The sequence below is a fragment of the Protobothrops mucrosquamatus genome, unplaced genomic scaffold (genome assembly GCF_001527695.2).
Source record: "Protobothrops mucrosquamatus isolate PMUCROS unplaced genomic scaffold, P.Mucros_1.0 scaffold2088, whole genome shotgun sequence".
NCBI classification, from domain to species: Eukaryota; Metazoa; Chordata; class Lepidosauria; order Squamata; family Viperidae; genus Protobothrops; species Protobothrops mucrosquamatus.
The window spans coordinates 85432-99155 of NW_015388190.1; positions in this window are offsets into that span (position 1 = coordinate 85432).

The following is a 13724-nucleotide window of genomic DNA, read 5'->3' on the forward strand; positions in this document are numbered from 1 at the left end:
AAGGAAAGGTGGAACAAGGAAATGCGTTGTAAAGTAGTTGTGCAAATAATCCCTTTCTGTGTTCAGATGTAGTTCATCCTGTAGCTTGGAGGGTGAACATGGCCCCAATCTATTGCAAGACTCTGTTGAATGGGTGGAAAATGGCCATCATGTATAACACACTGAGCTCCTTGACAGAAGAGTAGTATATCAATAGAATAAGATAGTAACAAAATGATTCTGTGCCATGTCCTGTTAGAGGGCTCTTCTCTGCATGTAGTTTAATAAACAAGTAATTGAGGTTTGCTAGCAAGTGCTATCTCTGTTGTCATGACAACCCATGACTTGTGAAATAAAGCGTGGGAAAACAGAGGGGCCAAGTGCTGGCTGAATTGTTAAGAACATGAGAAAAACCTACTGGTTCAAACCAAGGATCTATTTTATTCAGTCTATCTTTACAATGGCCAGCCAAAACATCCTGGAAATCCCACTAGTGGAAAATGAAAGCAATAATTTGCCACTTAAATTTCTCAGCAATTGCGGTCCAAGGGTACACTTTCTCTGATCCTAGAATGTCATCATGCCTACTAGTCAGTGATAATGTTAACAATCAATAACTGATCTAGCCTCCTTTCTAAAAGGAGCAAGCTTAATACGTAGCAAGAGCAGATGGCCGCATCTAATCAACTGTAGCTAATCTTTCTAAGTTTCTAAGAAGAAACTTCCTAACAGTGAGGACAATTAACCAGTGGAATGGTTTGCCATCAGAATTTGTGGTTGCTTCATCACTGGAAGTCTTTAAGAAGAGATTGGACAGTTACTTGTCTGAAATGGTATAGGGTCTCCTGCTTGAGCAGGGGTTTGGACTAGAAGACCTCCAAGATCCCTTCCATCTCTATTCTGATTGATTGATTAATCTACAAAAGTTAAGCTGGATCAAACTTGATTAGTACTTATAAGGGAAACCAAAGGAAATCCATATAATAGGATAGACTGGGAAGTTCAAAAAACATCTTAGAAAGCAATGGGAAGGAAAACTACACGGATATGTACTTAGTGCAGAAAAATTGTAACATACTATGAAAAGATTTTCTACATTAGATTGTGGTCCTTCTGAATCAATATTTCCACAAAGACCAACCAGAGTTCTTCAAAAATTCCCGTGTGGGAGCCAATAGAAACACATTTCTTGTATTGATGGCTCTTGACAAAGTGTATCCTGTAACATGCCATCTCTAAACATGAAGTCTCCATTTAACTATACTGTAGCATTTATTATTTATTGAGATCTTCCTTGCATTTCTCTGTTCCCTTTCCAACTGTCTAAGCTATTGGCCATCTTGTACCAGGAAATTCCATAACTGAATCCTGTGTTGTGATTTCTTCTTTCTTTCTTTCTTTCTTTCTTTCTTTCTTTCTTTCTTTCTTTCTTTCTTTCTTTCTTTCTTTCTTTCTTTCCTTCCTTCCTTCCTTCCTTCCTTCCTTCCTTCCTTCCTTCCTTCTGCCAATTTATTGAGTGACATCAAATTCTAATTTGGGGAAGAGAACAAATATAGACAATTTCCCCCACACAATTGATAGCATAAACCCCAAGCATTTTAGCTACTGCCAATATAAATTCTACATTATGTTATCTCAGGTAAGCAGAGAATTTGTATCTCAGACAGAAAATGGGAGATGACTAATGCTGTTTATATGAGATGAGGGCTGAAAGAATTCCTTGCAGTTACATCATTGTGCCCCCCCTGCTCAGTTCAAAATAAGGCCTCTGCTCAAACAAAGCTGCTAGCAAGAACTCCATTCAGTCCTTTAAGGTGCCATGAGATTCTTTCATGTATACTTTGAATAGCTCTTTGTAGAAGGTTTGTCTAGAGATGTTCCCTAGCATTTAAGAAATCATGCAGACATTACTATCTCATCTATAATGGTGGCAGCCCAATCTGTAGAAGAGATATCGCCTCTGAAAATATACTTTTATTTCCTTAGAACTCTGGTGTAGCTCCCAGACATTATGCCAAGTTTAAAGCTGAACTCCCCAATTGATCCCAAGTCACAGCTCTGTTTATGTGGAACTGGACATTGTGATGTTAGAAGAAGTGAGAGCATTTCTCTGCATGTCTTTGAAGGAATTTTCTAAAGCTAGAATTTTCTAAAGCATGTTTGATGAAATTGCTGCCTTTCAACCAGCCAGTACCTTAAGAAGCGGTTATAACCCACTTGTTACTAGTAATCTTTTAAATTTCCTTAGATTTCCCAACTCTCTATAGCAAAAGAACCAAAACAGTTCTTCATTCAATGTGTTAACTGACCTTTGTGAATTCTCAGCAGTTTATTTCACAGATATCTCGAATATTTAGGGCTGCACTGCATCATCTTAACTTCTTTGGAGGCCTCGGAATTGAGGAAAGGAGTACCATCCTTTCCCTCTTCCTCTTTTTCTTCCTCCTCCCTCGTGTACTCTAGCACAGAGGTCCCCAACTTTTTGGGCACCAGAGACCAGTTCCGTGGAGAGAGGTTCTTCTGTGGACCGGAGGGGGCGTGGTTTCGCGTGCTGCCTGCATCCTGCAGATGGAGCTTTGCTTGTTTGCATGGACCAGTTTCTGGCATGCCGCAGCCCAGTGCCGGTCCACAAACCAGGGGTTGGGGACCCCTGCTCTAGCAGCAACCAAGGCAACACCAAAGTGCATGCCCCATTGCCATTGCCATTTTTCAAGCAGGCACTGCAGGCATGGATCTTAAGAGTGTTAGCTCTTCTAGATCCTTGACAACAGGAGGACAGTTATTTAAAGATTCATGTCTTTCCTGATCCTCAAGGAGCCAGGCTTATGACTTGGAAAACTGCCATTCTTGATCATTATTGATATGAAGAATGGAGCAGCCTTTATTGCTTTCCCTTATTTTTGTTTCCCAACTGGGGGATCTCATCCTAGGACTGAGATTTCAAACAAGTGAGAAGAATGATAGGCTGATATTCTGTAAATTGCAAAGTTTCAAAACTTTGGTTTTGAACAATCCAGCAAGACTACTAGCGCTCTGACAAATCAGCCATCAATAGACACATAGACATTAACAATATCTATATACTATGCAAAAGAGACAATCTATCAGCCCCAAAGGGAAGCACCCCTCCACCATCAATCAGCACCCAACTCAGCATAGATTAACATCAGACCAACAATCAAATAAACAACACCCCAATCAAGAAATTGCCAAAGAAGCCAACAGTAAACAGCCCAACCAAAGAACCTCTAAGACCATCCCCCACCTACACTGACAGGGCAAGGCACCAGAATATAAACCGAGAGCAAACTGCGCTCTTTACTACTACTGATGATATTACCTAGTTTGGGTAATGAAACAGCTGCAAGAAAACAAGCAAGGTCAGAGAGCACCAGGGACTCCTCATGTCAATCCTGAGCTACAAATATTTTCTTTTATTAGTACCTATATCACTCAAGGTACAAATATATTTATTACTCATAGAACCACCCATTACTGTTGTGGATGATGAATCAGAAGATTCATCAAAAGTTTATCCTATTACTTATTTTTGCTTCTGTGGTCGCAAGTTAAGTTGTTTCCAATTTTTTATTTTACCTATGCCATCCGTCTGGTAAACTCGCAAGATTCATTTTTCTCACCAGGCACATGTATACATAACCTGAACTAGACTGTTGTTTCTCTGTGTCATATAATATATGTGGGTATATGCATAATTCTGTATTTATTTATTTATGTGTTTGTTTGTTTGTTTGTTTATGTCATATTTATGTAGTGTATATCAGAGATGGTGACCCTTTGAGAGCTGTATGCTGACAATAAAGTTATTCTATTCTATTCTATTCTATTCTATTCTATTCTATTCTATTCTATTCTATTCTACATATAAGCATACATACAAAGACAGAGAACATAATTTGTCTGGTCCTGCATTTTTATGAAGATCCTTTAAGGCTAGAATGAAATATCAATAGGTGTTACAAAATGGCAGAATACAGCATGTGTTGAAGTCTGGCAATCTAATGAGGCTTCAGCCTAAAGTATCTTTATACTTGAAGCTAATCTGTTACAGCAAATCTATATTAAAATAGTTCTCTGACATCTTAAATACTACTGCTATTTAGTATTTGCAGTAAGGTTGAAATTCCCTGAGATAAAATGAAGACAGGCATTTGCCAACCCAGGTGGCCTATCAAATTGGTCTTGAAAGGGAATTGCTTCAGAGCACTGTGTTTAAAGACCTTTGGATTGTGTGGAGTGTGAGGGGCACAATTGCTGGAGTAGAGTCAGAGAATAAAGGCTATTCTGCCATTTGTAGCAAATGAAAAAAGCAGGCCAGGCACCAAGATATTGAGGAAACTTCTGGAGTGACATAGCAGTCCCTAATCTTCTCTGGCCTTGCTGGCTCTGTTAATATTCCAGGGCATTCAACTCCCCCCAAAAGTGTCTGCATCCTGTTGTGTCTTTTCTGATGGTCAAACAAAAGGCAGTAGTGTCAGGAATAGGTGCTTAGGCTGATTACCTGACTGGAACTTCTAATGAACTATTTTTTTTTCCTTTGATGTGCTTGAGTGGCCAATGTCATATTTGAAAACAGGTGTAACATCATCCAATACAGTGGTGAGATTCAGCCAGTTTGCACCACTTTGGCAGAACCGGTAGCTAATTTTTTGTTGCCCAGGCCCAGAATGGACTTCCGGAAGTGGCATCCACACAGAGAACCGGTTGTTCTCATATTTGAATCCCATCACTGATCCAATACCTTTTTAATGGCCCCCCATTGTACAGAATATAGCACACAAACTGTTGGTGGGACTCCAGCTCATCTGAATCCCAGAATGCTGGTCCACCTGTTTTCATAACATTTAAGTCCAATATTGCTAATTATTGTATGTTGAAGTTAGATGTATTAGTATAGTGGGAATGATCTTTTCTCTTATATAAATTTTTAGTTGTACTTCTGATGGATTTAGTTTAGTATCTCTAAAATGCTGCTGACATTCATACTGCAATATAACTGCTAGAGCAGAATCTGCATTGATTCAGCTTTGCCAGTTCCTGCATGAGCTACACTGCTGATTTCATTACAACTTTTATACTTCGGATTTCAAGATTAGTGATTTCTGTTTCACTTCCACCAACAAATTCTAAACCAATAACATTCCACTGTGCTCCTTTTAAAATAATGTTTGATTATTTACCTCTAGCAAATGATTTGCTTTTCACTGAGTGATACTCTCTCTCTGCAGGCTTCTCCTTTAAATCAGCTTTGCACTGGTGTACGTGAGCTCTGCCTCAATGATAACACAACTAATTTTGATCCATTACTGTCTGTTTGGATGCTATTGCAAGCCTATTCACATTTGATTTTATCCCTGCTTGCAGCCCTCTAGCTGCAATTTCAAACGCCCTACCTATGTTAAATCTACTTCTGTTTTAAGTCCTTTTTAAAATGCTTTCTTTCAAAATGCCACTGGTTAACCAATTTCCCAATGAATCATTTAGTTTTTCACTTGCAGTGTTCAGACAGCTGCTTACGTTCCACTGCATATCCTGCAACGAGTCGCCGTCTTTCTCTTTGCACTTGTGAAATCTGAATGCTCTACCATCAATAATTATTTTGTTGCCAGATGAGCTGATAGCAGATAATCCTGATATGTTCCCCTGGCTGGGTGAATAAACACAGGATGCCTGGTTGAAGTGGAGGTAGAATTTATTGAAAAACAAAATGAACACACAATTCAGCTCTTGAAGGTGGCCAAATTTTGAAGACAAATTTTGGAAATATTTACAGAGTCCAGTCTTTGTTAGTAGAGGCCTTTGGGTCCTGCTCTGAGCCCTGGAGGAAATGCCATCTTCTCACCCTATTGTATGTTATACCTGTGTGTATTTTTTGTATTGGTTGTGGGTGATGGTTTTGGATCCCGGGAGTTTTAGGGTAGGTAAAGGATTTTCATGTCTTGAGATGATTTCCTATGGTTTTAGTTATATTGCTGATATTGAGTTATTTCCTTATGTGAGATGCACATAATCAATTGCAGCAGTCAATCTGGGTGGAAAAGTTTAAGTGGTTTCTTTGTATCTTTGTCTTGAGTTCGCTGGTGGGTCGGGGGTGGTTGGGGTTGATGTATGGGTCAGAGATATGATGGAGGCTTTTATCTTCCAACAGTTCATATATTATTTTCTACTAGTTGTGGAAAATTAAATTATGCAAGGTTTTTTTAAAAAAGTTCTTTAGCTTCTTAATAGGCTGTATATTTTGCCTCCCATTAACATTCAATAAAATGACCCCCTCCCTTTTTTCCCCCACAACTATCACACTTGCTTCAAAAATGGTTCACGTCTCTCTGTAAATAATGTCCAGTCATCTGTGGCACAAACACATTAATCTTCCTAATAAAAGTAAACAACCTACTGTGCTCTTTTCCTTTTGTCTTTACTCATTGTGAGCCATTGTTTGTTTTTTTACTGTTCTTTCACCTCAGTCTGGTGACAAGGTGAGACTTGAAAGGCTTTTTTTACAATCCCACTTTGTCATCACTGTTGTCTTTTCTCCTGATCAAATAAAAGACACTGAGGCAGGTTTTCAACTGCTGGCTTTACCGAACTTCTTGAAGACCTAAAGTCCAGTCAGCCTGCAAGAATGACACCACATACAGGCAGGCTGAGGTAACTTGAGTAATAATACAAAATTACAGGAATGCTATCACACCAATAACCACAATTCCCCCATACAACATACACCTCACCCCAGGAAAGCCTTTGGTCCCTCTAATTCCAGCAGCCTTCCCAAACCTTACACTAGAAACCAGACCTAACTATGGAGACCAAATTTTGTTTTGGATGCCAGTGCTCACAGAGCATATCCCCATTTAGCCACAAAGCCGGATTGACCCAATTTATCCGACGCTATCGAAAAACCTGTGCAGTGCACCTCCCAGTCAGACTTCCTTGGTATAAATGAGACGTTGTTGTCCCTGCAGCCAAGTGCCTGGGTTTGGCAGCCTGCCCAGAAGCAGTCTAAATCTCATTCTGCAGTTTGAGGCTTGCAGACAGCTCTTTAACACAAAGAGCCAAGCTGTTATCTTCTCCCTTAGGGCTACCATCCCTTTCACTTCTCAAATGCCAAATTATAGTCTACATTTAATTTCAGTGCCACAGGGAGATTCATGTCAGGGGAGGGCAGCTTCTTCATTTAAAATTGGCTACATTAGATTAACAGCGATAAAGTTTGGGGCAGGGAGGGTTATGGCCAGGGAATTAGACAGAAACAACTTCTTGTTTAACCCATCATCTAATTCTCAAGCCGGGTCTTCCCAAACTGGTGCCCTCTGGATGTACCATACCACACACCCACAAAATCTAGCCAGGCTGCCAGATACTTCAGAGAATTTCCTGAAGAGGAAGCTTATCCTTTGCCTGAGGCTATGATGTGGCATTTGAATCACCAGCTTAATGTTTGAAAAAGAGCAATATTCCCACCAATGGATAACGTTCATAGTATATTACTACAAAAAAGAACTGTGTTGTATCTCCATGAAAAAAATATTGCTGGCTTATTTAGAGTGAGATTCTGTGCCTTCCTTTCCCTGCCCTCCTCTCCTCCTCTCCCTTTGCTCTCTGTTGATTCTTTAACTTAGATTCCATGCAGAAATGTTTGCAAGAAGAAAAAAAACACAGAATGACCATTTTCATTATTTGTGTTGCACAGGGAATTTCTGTGAGTGCAAATAACGCGGAGCAGGACTTTTCAGAGGATAGGATTGTTTGCCATGATTTAACATACACACACTGCACATGTGAAAGGGACATCAGCATTACATATGCTATCCCTCCCTCCGTTCTCCATAGTCCTGTTTGCATTCAGCTGACCCAGTTAGTTGCTCCCCTAGCTAATGGGTTCACCTTTATACCTCCAGAGAGTACATTCTCCAATGCTCCATCCAGCTGAGGAGCAGATAACTTGCTAAGTCCTCCTAGTCACCACAAATGAGACTGGAAGCTGTCACTTGCTGGCTTTCTCGCCTCATTGTTGTGAAATTTCTTAAGAACAAAATCCTCAGTGGCCTGACTGGAGCTGACAGTATTGTGGACAAAGTCCAGGAGATTACCCACTCACTGTCTTTCTCTTCTGCTGTTCTTTCACCACCTCATGTTTCTGTGGTGGTGCTGAAAGCTAAAGTGATGACAGAGCTGGAGTCCTTAGCGAGGCGCCATTTTTGTCTGTCTGTCTAGTGTTTTGTGGGGCAATGGGTAATTAATCCCCTGGTCAATGGCTCAAACAATGCCCCATTCAAAGGGGGTTCCTTTACCCAGCCCCAAACAGCCCCAGGGCTGTTTTGGTTAAAATGAATGCCCTCTGGGTTATTTGGCTAGGTGGGATGTTCACTCAGCATCTTTATGTCTGTGACTAAGCTTGATGAGTGAACAGGGCTAATGAGTATAGCTTAATGTGTGGATTGATTTTTACATCTGGCAGCAATGCATTTATAGGATTCCTGCACCGAGCAAGGGGGAAGCACATATGGCTTAACATTCATACCACCCCACAGCACACAGCCATGCAAATATACGGAATATATTCACACACCCGTGGCGCACTGATATACACAAACAGTTGCTGGGAAGGGAAGCTCTTTTGTTTCATCTCCCCTTGATTTCTCATTGGTTTTAGCAGCGAGGCACTGCAGGCTTGAGCAGAGTTGCTGTGAGATGGGAGTCTTTAATCTCACTCTATCGTCGCTCCAGCAGTCTTGTTCTGGCGACTCAATCAGCTCTGCGGTCAGCAGCAGGAACACAGCAAGCAGTCACTTATTCCAGGCCCTGTGCAGGTCACAGAGAAACTGGAATGGCTCCACGCAGGTTAGGTCACACATCTATGGATTAGGTCTCGAAAGTCATTGGTACTTTAGAAATCACTATTGCATAGAGGGTATCTGATCCTGTTAACTTAATATATGGAGTTTCATTTATACTGAGAATTCTTGCCCTGAGTAGGGGGTTCAGAGGACTTCCCAGGTCCCTTCTCACCCTATGATTCTATGAATGAATAAATTAAAGGGCTTAGGAACACAAAGTGATTTAGACACAATGATGTGCAATCCAGCCGAGTTACATTTTTTGGATTTCAACAGGAGAATTCAAGTGTAGGGATTTATTTAGCTCTCTAGCACATCACAATATTTCGGTTAATGTTACAGTGTGTTATTTTGCTCTAGATGCATCACACGTAATGAAATTTTGAAGACGTAGTCACTGTGGTCTATCCTACAGAAACAGTGGGATAAGCTAGAAGATTAGCTTTTCTCCAAAACACCTGAGGGCAAAGCAAGAAGTAACAGATGGAAGCTTAACACAGAGAGATCCAACTAGAATTATGGAGAAATTTCTTGTCAGTGAGAGTAATTAATCAGTAGAATGGCTTGCCACTAGAAATGGTGGGTGCTCCATCACTGAAAGTTTTCAAGAAAAGATTGAGCAGCTATTTGTCTGGAATGGTATTGGGTCTCTTGCTCAAGTAGGGGGTTGGACTAGAAGACCTCCAAGGTCCCTTCCAACTCTATTATTCTATGACTCCTTATCCTGAAGCAGTGGTGGCGAACCTATGGCACTCGTGCCAGAGACGGCACTCAGAGCCCTTGCTGTGGGCACACACGTCATCACCCTAGCCCCACCTCCCTCCATGGCCCCCTCCTTACCAGCAGCCCCCCTGGAGGAGAGTCATCCCCGGGCGCGTCCCATAAGGAGCAGCACAGCCAAGGATATGGCAGCCTGTCGGGGTCAAGACTCCGCCCTCACGCCCTATCGCATGCAGTTGATGCTGCGGAGCACGGATGGAGGGTCTAGCTGCCATGGCGCTGCTGGGCTGCCTTGGCGATCTGCGGCAGGCCGTGGAGGCGGTGAGTGGGCCTGTGGGTGGGTGGGGTGGGGGGCAGGGGGTGGGGGTGGGGCAGGGCGCATGGCAGGGTGGGATGGGGCCAGGGCGGGTTTTGGACCCTCGGTCTCTAAAAGGTTCGCCATCACTGTCCTGAACAATTTGATTCAACCCTTGTATGAGGGTTTACATTTTCAGGAGAAGTATATACTGTAGCTTTGGGGGGTTTTCTATGAGTGATATAGAGAACAATCCATTTTAAAGGCATATTTTCCTTTGGGGCTACACAAAACTTAGTAGTGCTGAATTTACAGCCTGTGTTAGTTCTCTACAGCACAGTCTGAAACACCTTACTTTGTCTGCTGTGGAAAATGAATGATATACTCCGTCTAGTTTTTAAAGACAATTCTCTCTTGTTTGCATTGTTGTTCAGTTGAGTAGATGCTCAGAGTTGTAGCAGTTTTGGGAACCCAGGAAACACAGTGTCTTTGCGGTCCCCAAGCTACAATGAATGAGGACTTTTTAAAAATAGTTTCTAATGTCACCACACCATATAGTGATACAGCTGGTTATCTGGCTAAGGAAAAGAGACCTGCAAATTGCTCCTTCTAGACTTTCTTTTTTTTAAAAAAAAAATCAAAAGTATGACAAAAGTGTGTGGTGGTCCCTGATCTACAGGGTCCTGGGCAATTGCCCAATTTGCCTCAAGCCACTCCTGGCTGAGAGTTATTCTGAAAGACAAACAAGCAACCAACCAGATAGTGATAACTTCCCATTATCTTTAAAGAGGCAGACTTAGAACCTAGAATCATAGGATTCGAAGGGAACTCAGCAGTCTTCTAGTCCAACTCCCTGGTCAAGGCAGGATATCTTATACCAGGGGTAGGCAACCTTGGCTCTTTTATGACTCGTGGACCTCAACTCCCAGAATTCCTGAGCCAACAATATTATTACTGATCTTGATTTTATCCCTCTGTTGATATAGCCCAGGATTGCATTGGCTTTTTTGGCAGCTGCAGCACATTGCTGGCTCATACTTAAGCAGTGGTCCACTAGAACATATAAATCTCTTTAACAGTTACTACTGTTGAGCCAGATACCACCTATTTTGTACCTATGCATTTGGTTTTTCCTGCCTAACTACAGGAGCTTACTTTTTCTCCATTAAACTGCATCTTGTTGTATAGGCCTAATGTTTAAGTCTGTCAAGATCCTTCTGAATCTTGAGTCTGTCTTCCAAAGTGTTCACAATTCCCCTCAGCTTGGTGTCATCTGCAAATTTGATGAGTTCCTCTTCTATCCCCTTGTCTAGATCATTTATGAAGATGTTGAAGACTACTGGGCCCAAGACATAACCTTGAGCTACCCCAGGGCATGCTTCCCTCCATGTAGATGTAGTTCCATTAAGGATTACACACTGGATATAGTTGGTCAACCAACTGTAAATTCATCTGTCTATCTCACATTTTTCTATGTAATCACGAAATAGGCTGTGGTCTACTTTGTCAAATGAGTTACTGAAGTACAAGTTTGCTAAGTCCATAGCACTTAGTTGGTCTACTAATTTAGTCACTTTATCAAAGGATATAAGGTTTGTCTAGCATCATCTGTTTTTAATGAACCCATGCTGGCTTTTAGTAATCACCTTGTTCATTTCCAGGTACTTACAAATCCGTGTCTATGGAGATTCTCAGTCACCCAGGTCATGGTTGTCCCAAAGGTGCTTTTTCAAGAGGCAACTGGACTTTCTTATTTTTCTCTGAAGTCATTTCACTTCTCATCCAAGAAGCTTCTTCAGCTCTGACTGGATGGTGGGGAATGGAAGGACTGATATTCTTTGCAGACAGCTGGTCATTTGCATTCTTTTAGAGAGTCATTGAGGCCACTTGGAGATTTATCTGTGTCCTCAGGGTCACCTGGGTAGTGCAAATGGATGTGGAGCCTTCTTGAAACTGCTGAAAGGACTGTGTTGTAGACTGGAGATAGATGATATTGAAACCCTCCTGCTCTGTTGAGAAAGGGCTGTTCAATTTATGTCAAAATTGATCTATGTCAAAATTGAACAGCCCTCTCTTACTATTTCCTTGCATATTTTGTATCTGTTCTACCTCCCTCGATGCTGGTTTTGATAGGTTGAGCTATTTCTTTCTTTTGCATAAAAACAGATGCAATGAAGGAATTAAGCAGTTCTGCTTTCTCCCTGCTGTCTGTCACCTTCTTGCCTTCTGCTGTCCTCAGTGAACCTATCATTTCCTTAATTTTCTCCTTTTTCCTTACATATTGAAAGAAACTTTTTTTTTTGCTTCTTTTGGCATTAGTTGCCAGTCATATTTCAATATCTAGTTTTAGTCATCCAGATCATGGTTGTCCCAAAAGTGCTTTTTTCCAAAAGGCAGCTAGACTTTTTTGGCTTTTTCTTTAAAAACATTTTACTTCTCATCGAAGAAGCTTCTTCAGTTTTGGCTGAATGATGGGGAATGGGAGGATTTATATTCATAGCAGTCATCTGGTCGTTAGTACTCTGAAGGTCCTTCGTTAGCTCTGAGAGTTTTTGAGGCCACTTGGGGGGTTATCTGTGCTCTTAGGGTCACCTGAATCAGAGTGCAAATGGCTGTGGAACCTTCTTGGGACTTCTGAAAGGACTGTGTTGTAAACAGAGATATCCAGAAAGTACAGGACTCTCGGAGAGCTAAGGACCAACCTTCAGAGTGCTAACAACCAGATGAATGCTATGAATAGAAATCCTTTCATTCCCCATCATTCAGCCAGAACTGGAGAAGCTTCTTGGATAAGAAAGGAAATGTTTTCAAAGAAAAAACCAAGGAAGCCCAGTTGCCTTTTGGAAAAGTATCTTTGGGATGGCTAGTCTTAGCTCATTCTGGGTTTTAGTTTTTCTGATTCCCTCCTTGCAGATTCAGGCTATTTTATTTTAGGCTGTTCAGGCTAAAATAAAAGATTCTGTTTTAGTTATGTGTCTATCTTTTCTTTTCTTTTTTTAATACTTAATCTTTTTGTCCCTTAATTTGTCAGAAAGCTTTTTGTGCAACCAAGCTGGTCTTGTGTGATGTCTTTTGTTTTTCTTTCTCTGTGGAATCATTTTTTTGCTTGGGCTTTCATTATCTCATTTTTCATAATTTCCCAAGCATGTTGAACTGTTTTTCCTTTTAGGATTTCCATCCATGGAATCCTTCCTAGTCTCCCTCTTAGCTTGTTGAAGTCAGCTCTCATAAAATCTAAAACACTAGCTTGACTTGTGGATGCATTATGGTGAATTCAAGTATGACATGGTTGCTCTCCCCCAAAGTTCCTATAGCTTCTACTTCCTCAACCATTTCATCCCTATTAGTAAGAATTAGGTCGAGTAAAGCTGTCCCTCTAGTTCCCTCTTCTACCTTTTGTAGAAGTTATATCTTTTGACTTCCTGTCCTTTGCTCCATTAATCTGCTTCTTTTATTTTTCAAAATGCTAATGACATCAAAGTAGCATCCAATAGTTGGAACTGACTGCATTCAAGCTCCTATATTCTCTGGCCAGGGATAAGGGATGAGCCCTTTGGAAAAGGCTCTTACTGGTGCATTCTCATCTGTTTTTATCTCATTTCAAAGCATTATTAGAATTAATTGGATTAATAGGGTTATTATTTTGAATAGCAAAGGTCCTCTAGTTCAGAAGGGTATCTGAAGAATGAGTTACAGCTCAAGAAAGCTTAAGTCTTTTTTAATAAAATGTATTAGTTGAAAAAAATGTTGCCAGATTATTGATTCTTGCAATTCAGAGAGGTTATCTAAATCAGGCAGCAACCAGTTTTCATGATAATCCTGACTTGTGTACATCTCCTCAGAAGAGCCCCATGAGATACTATGGAATTTAC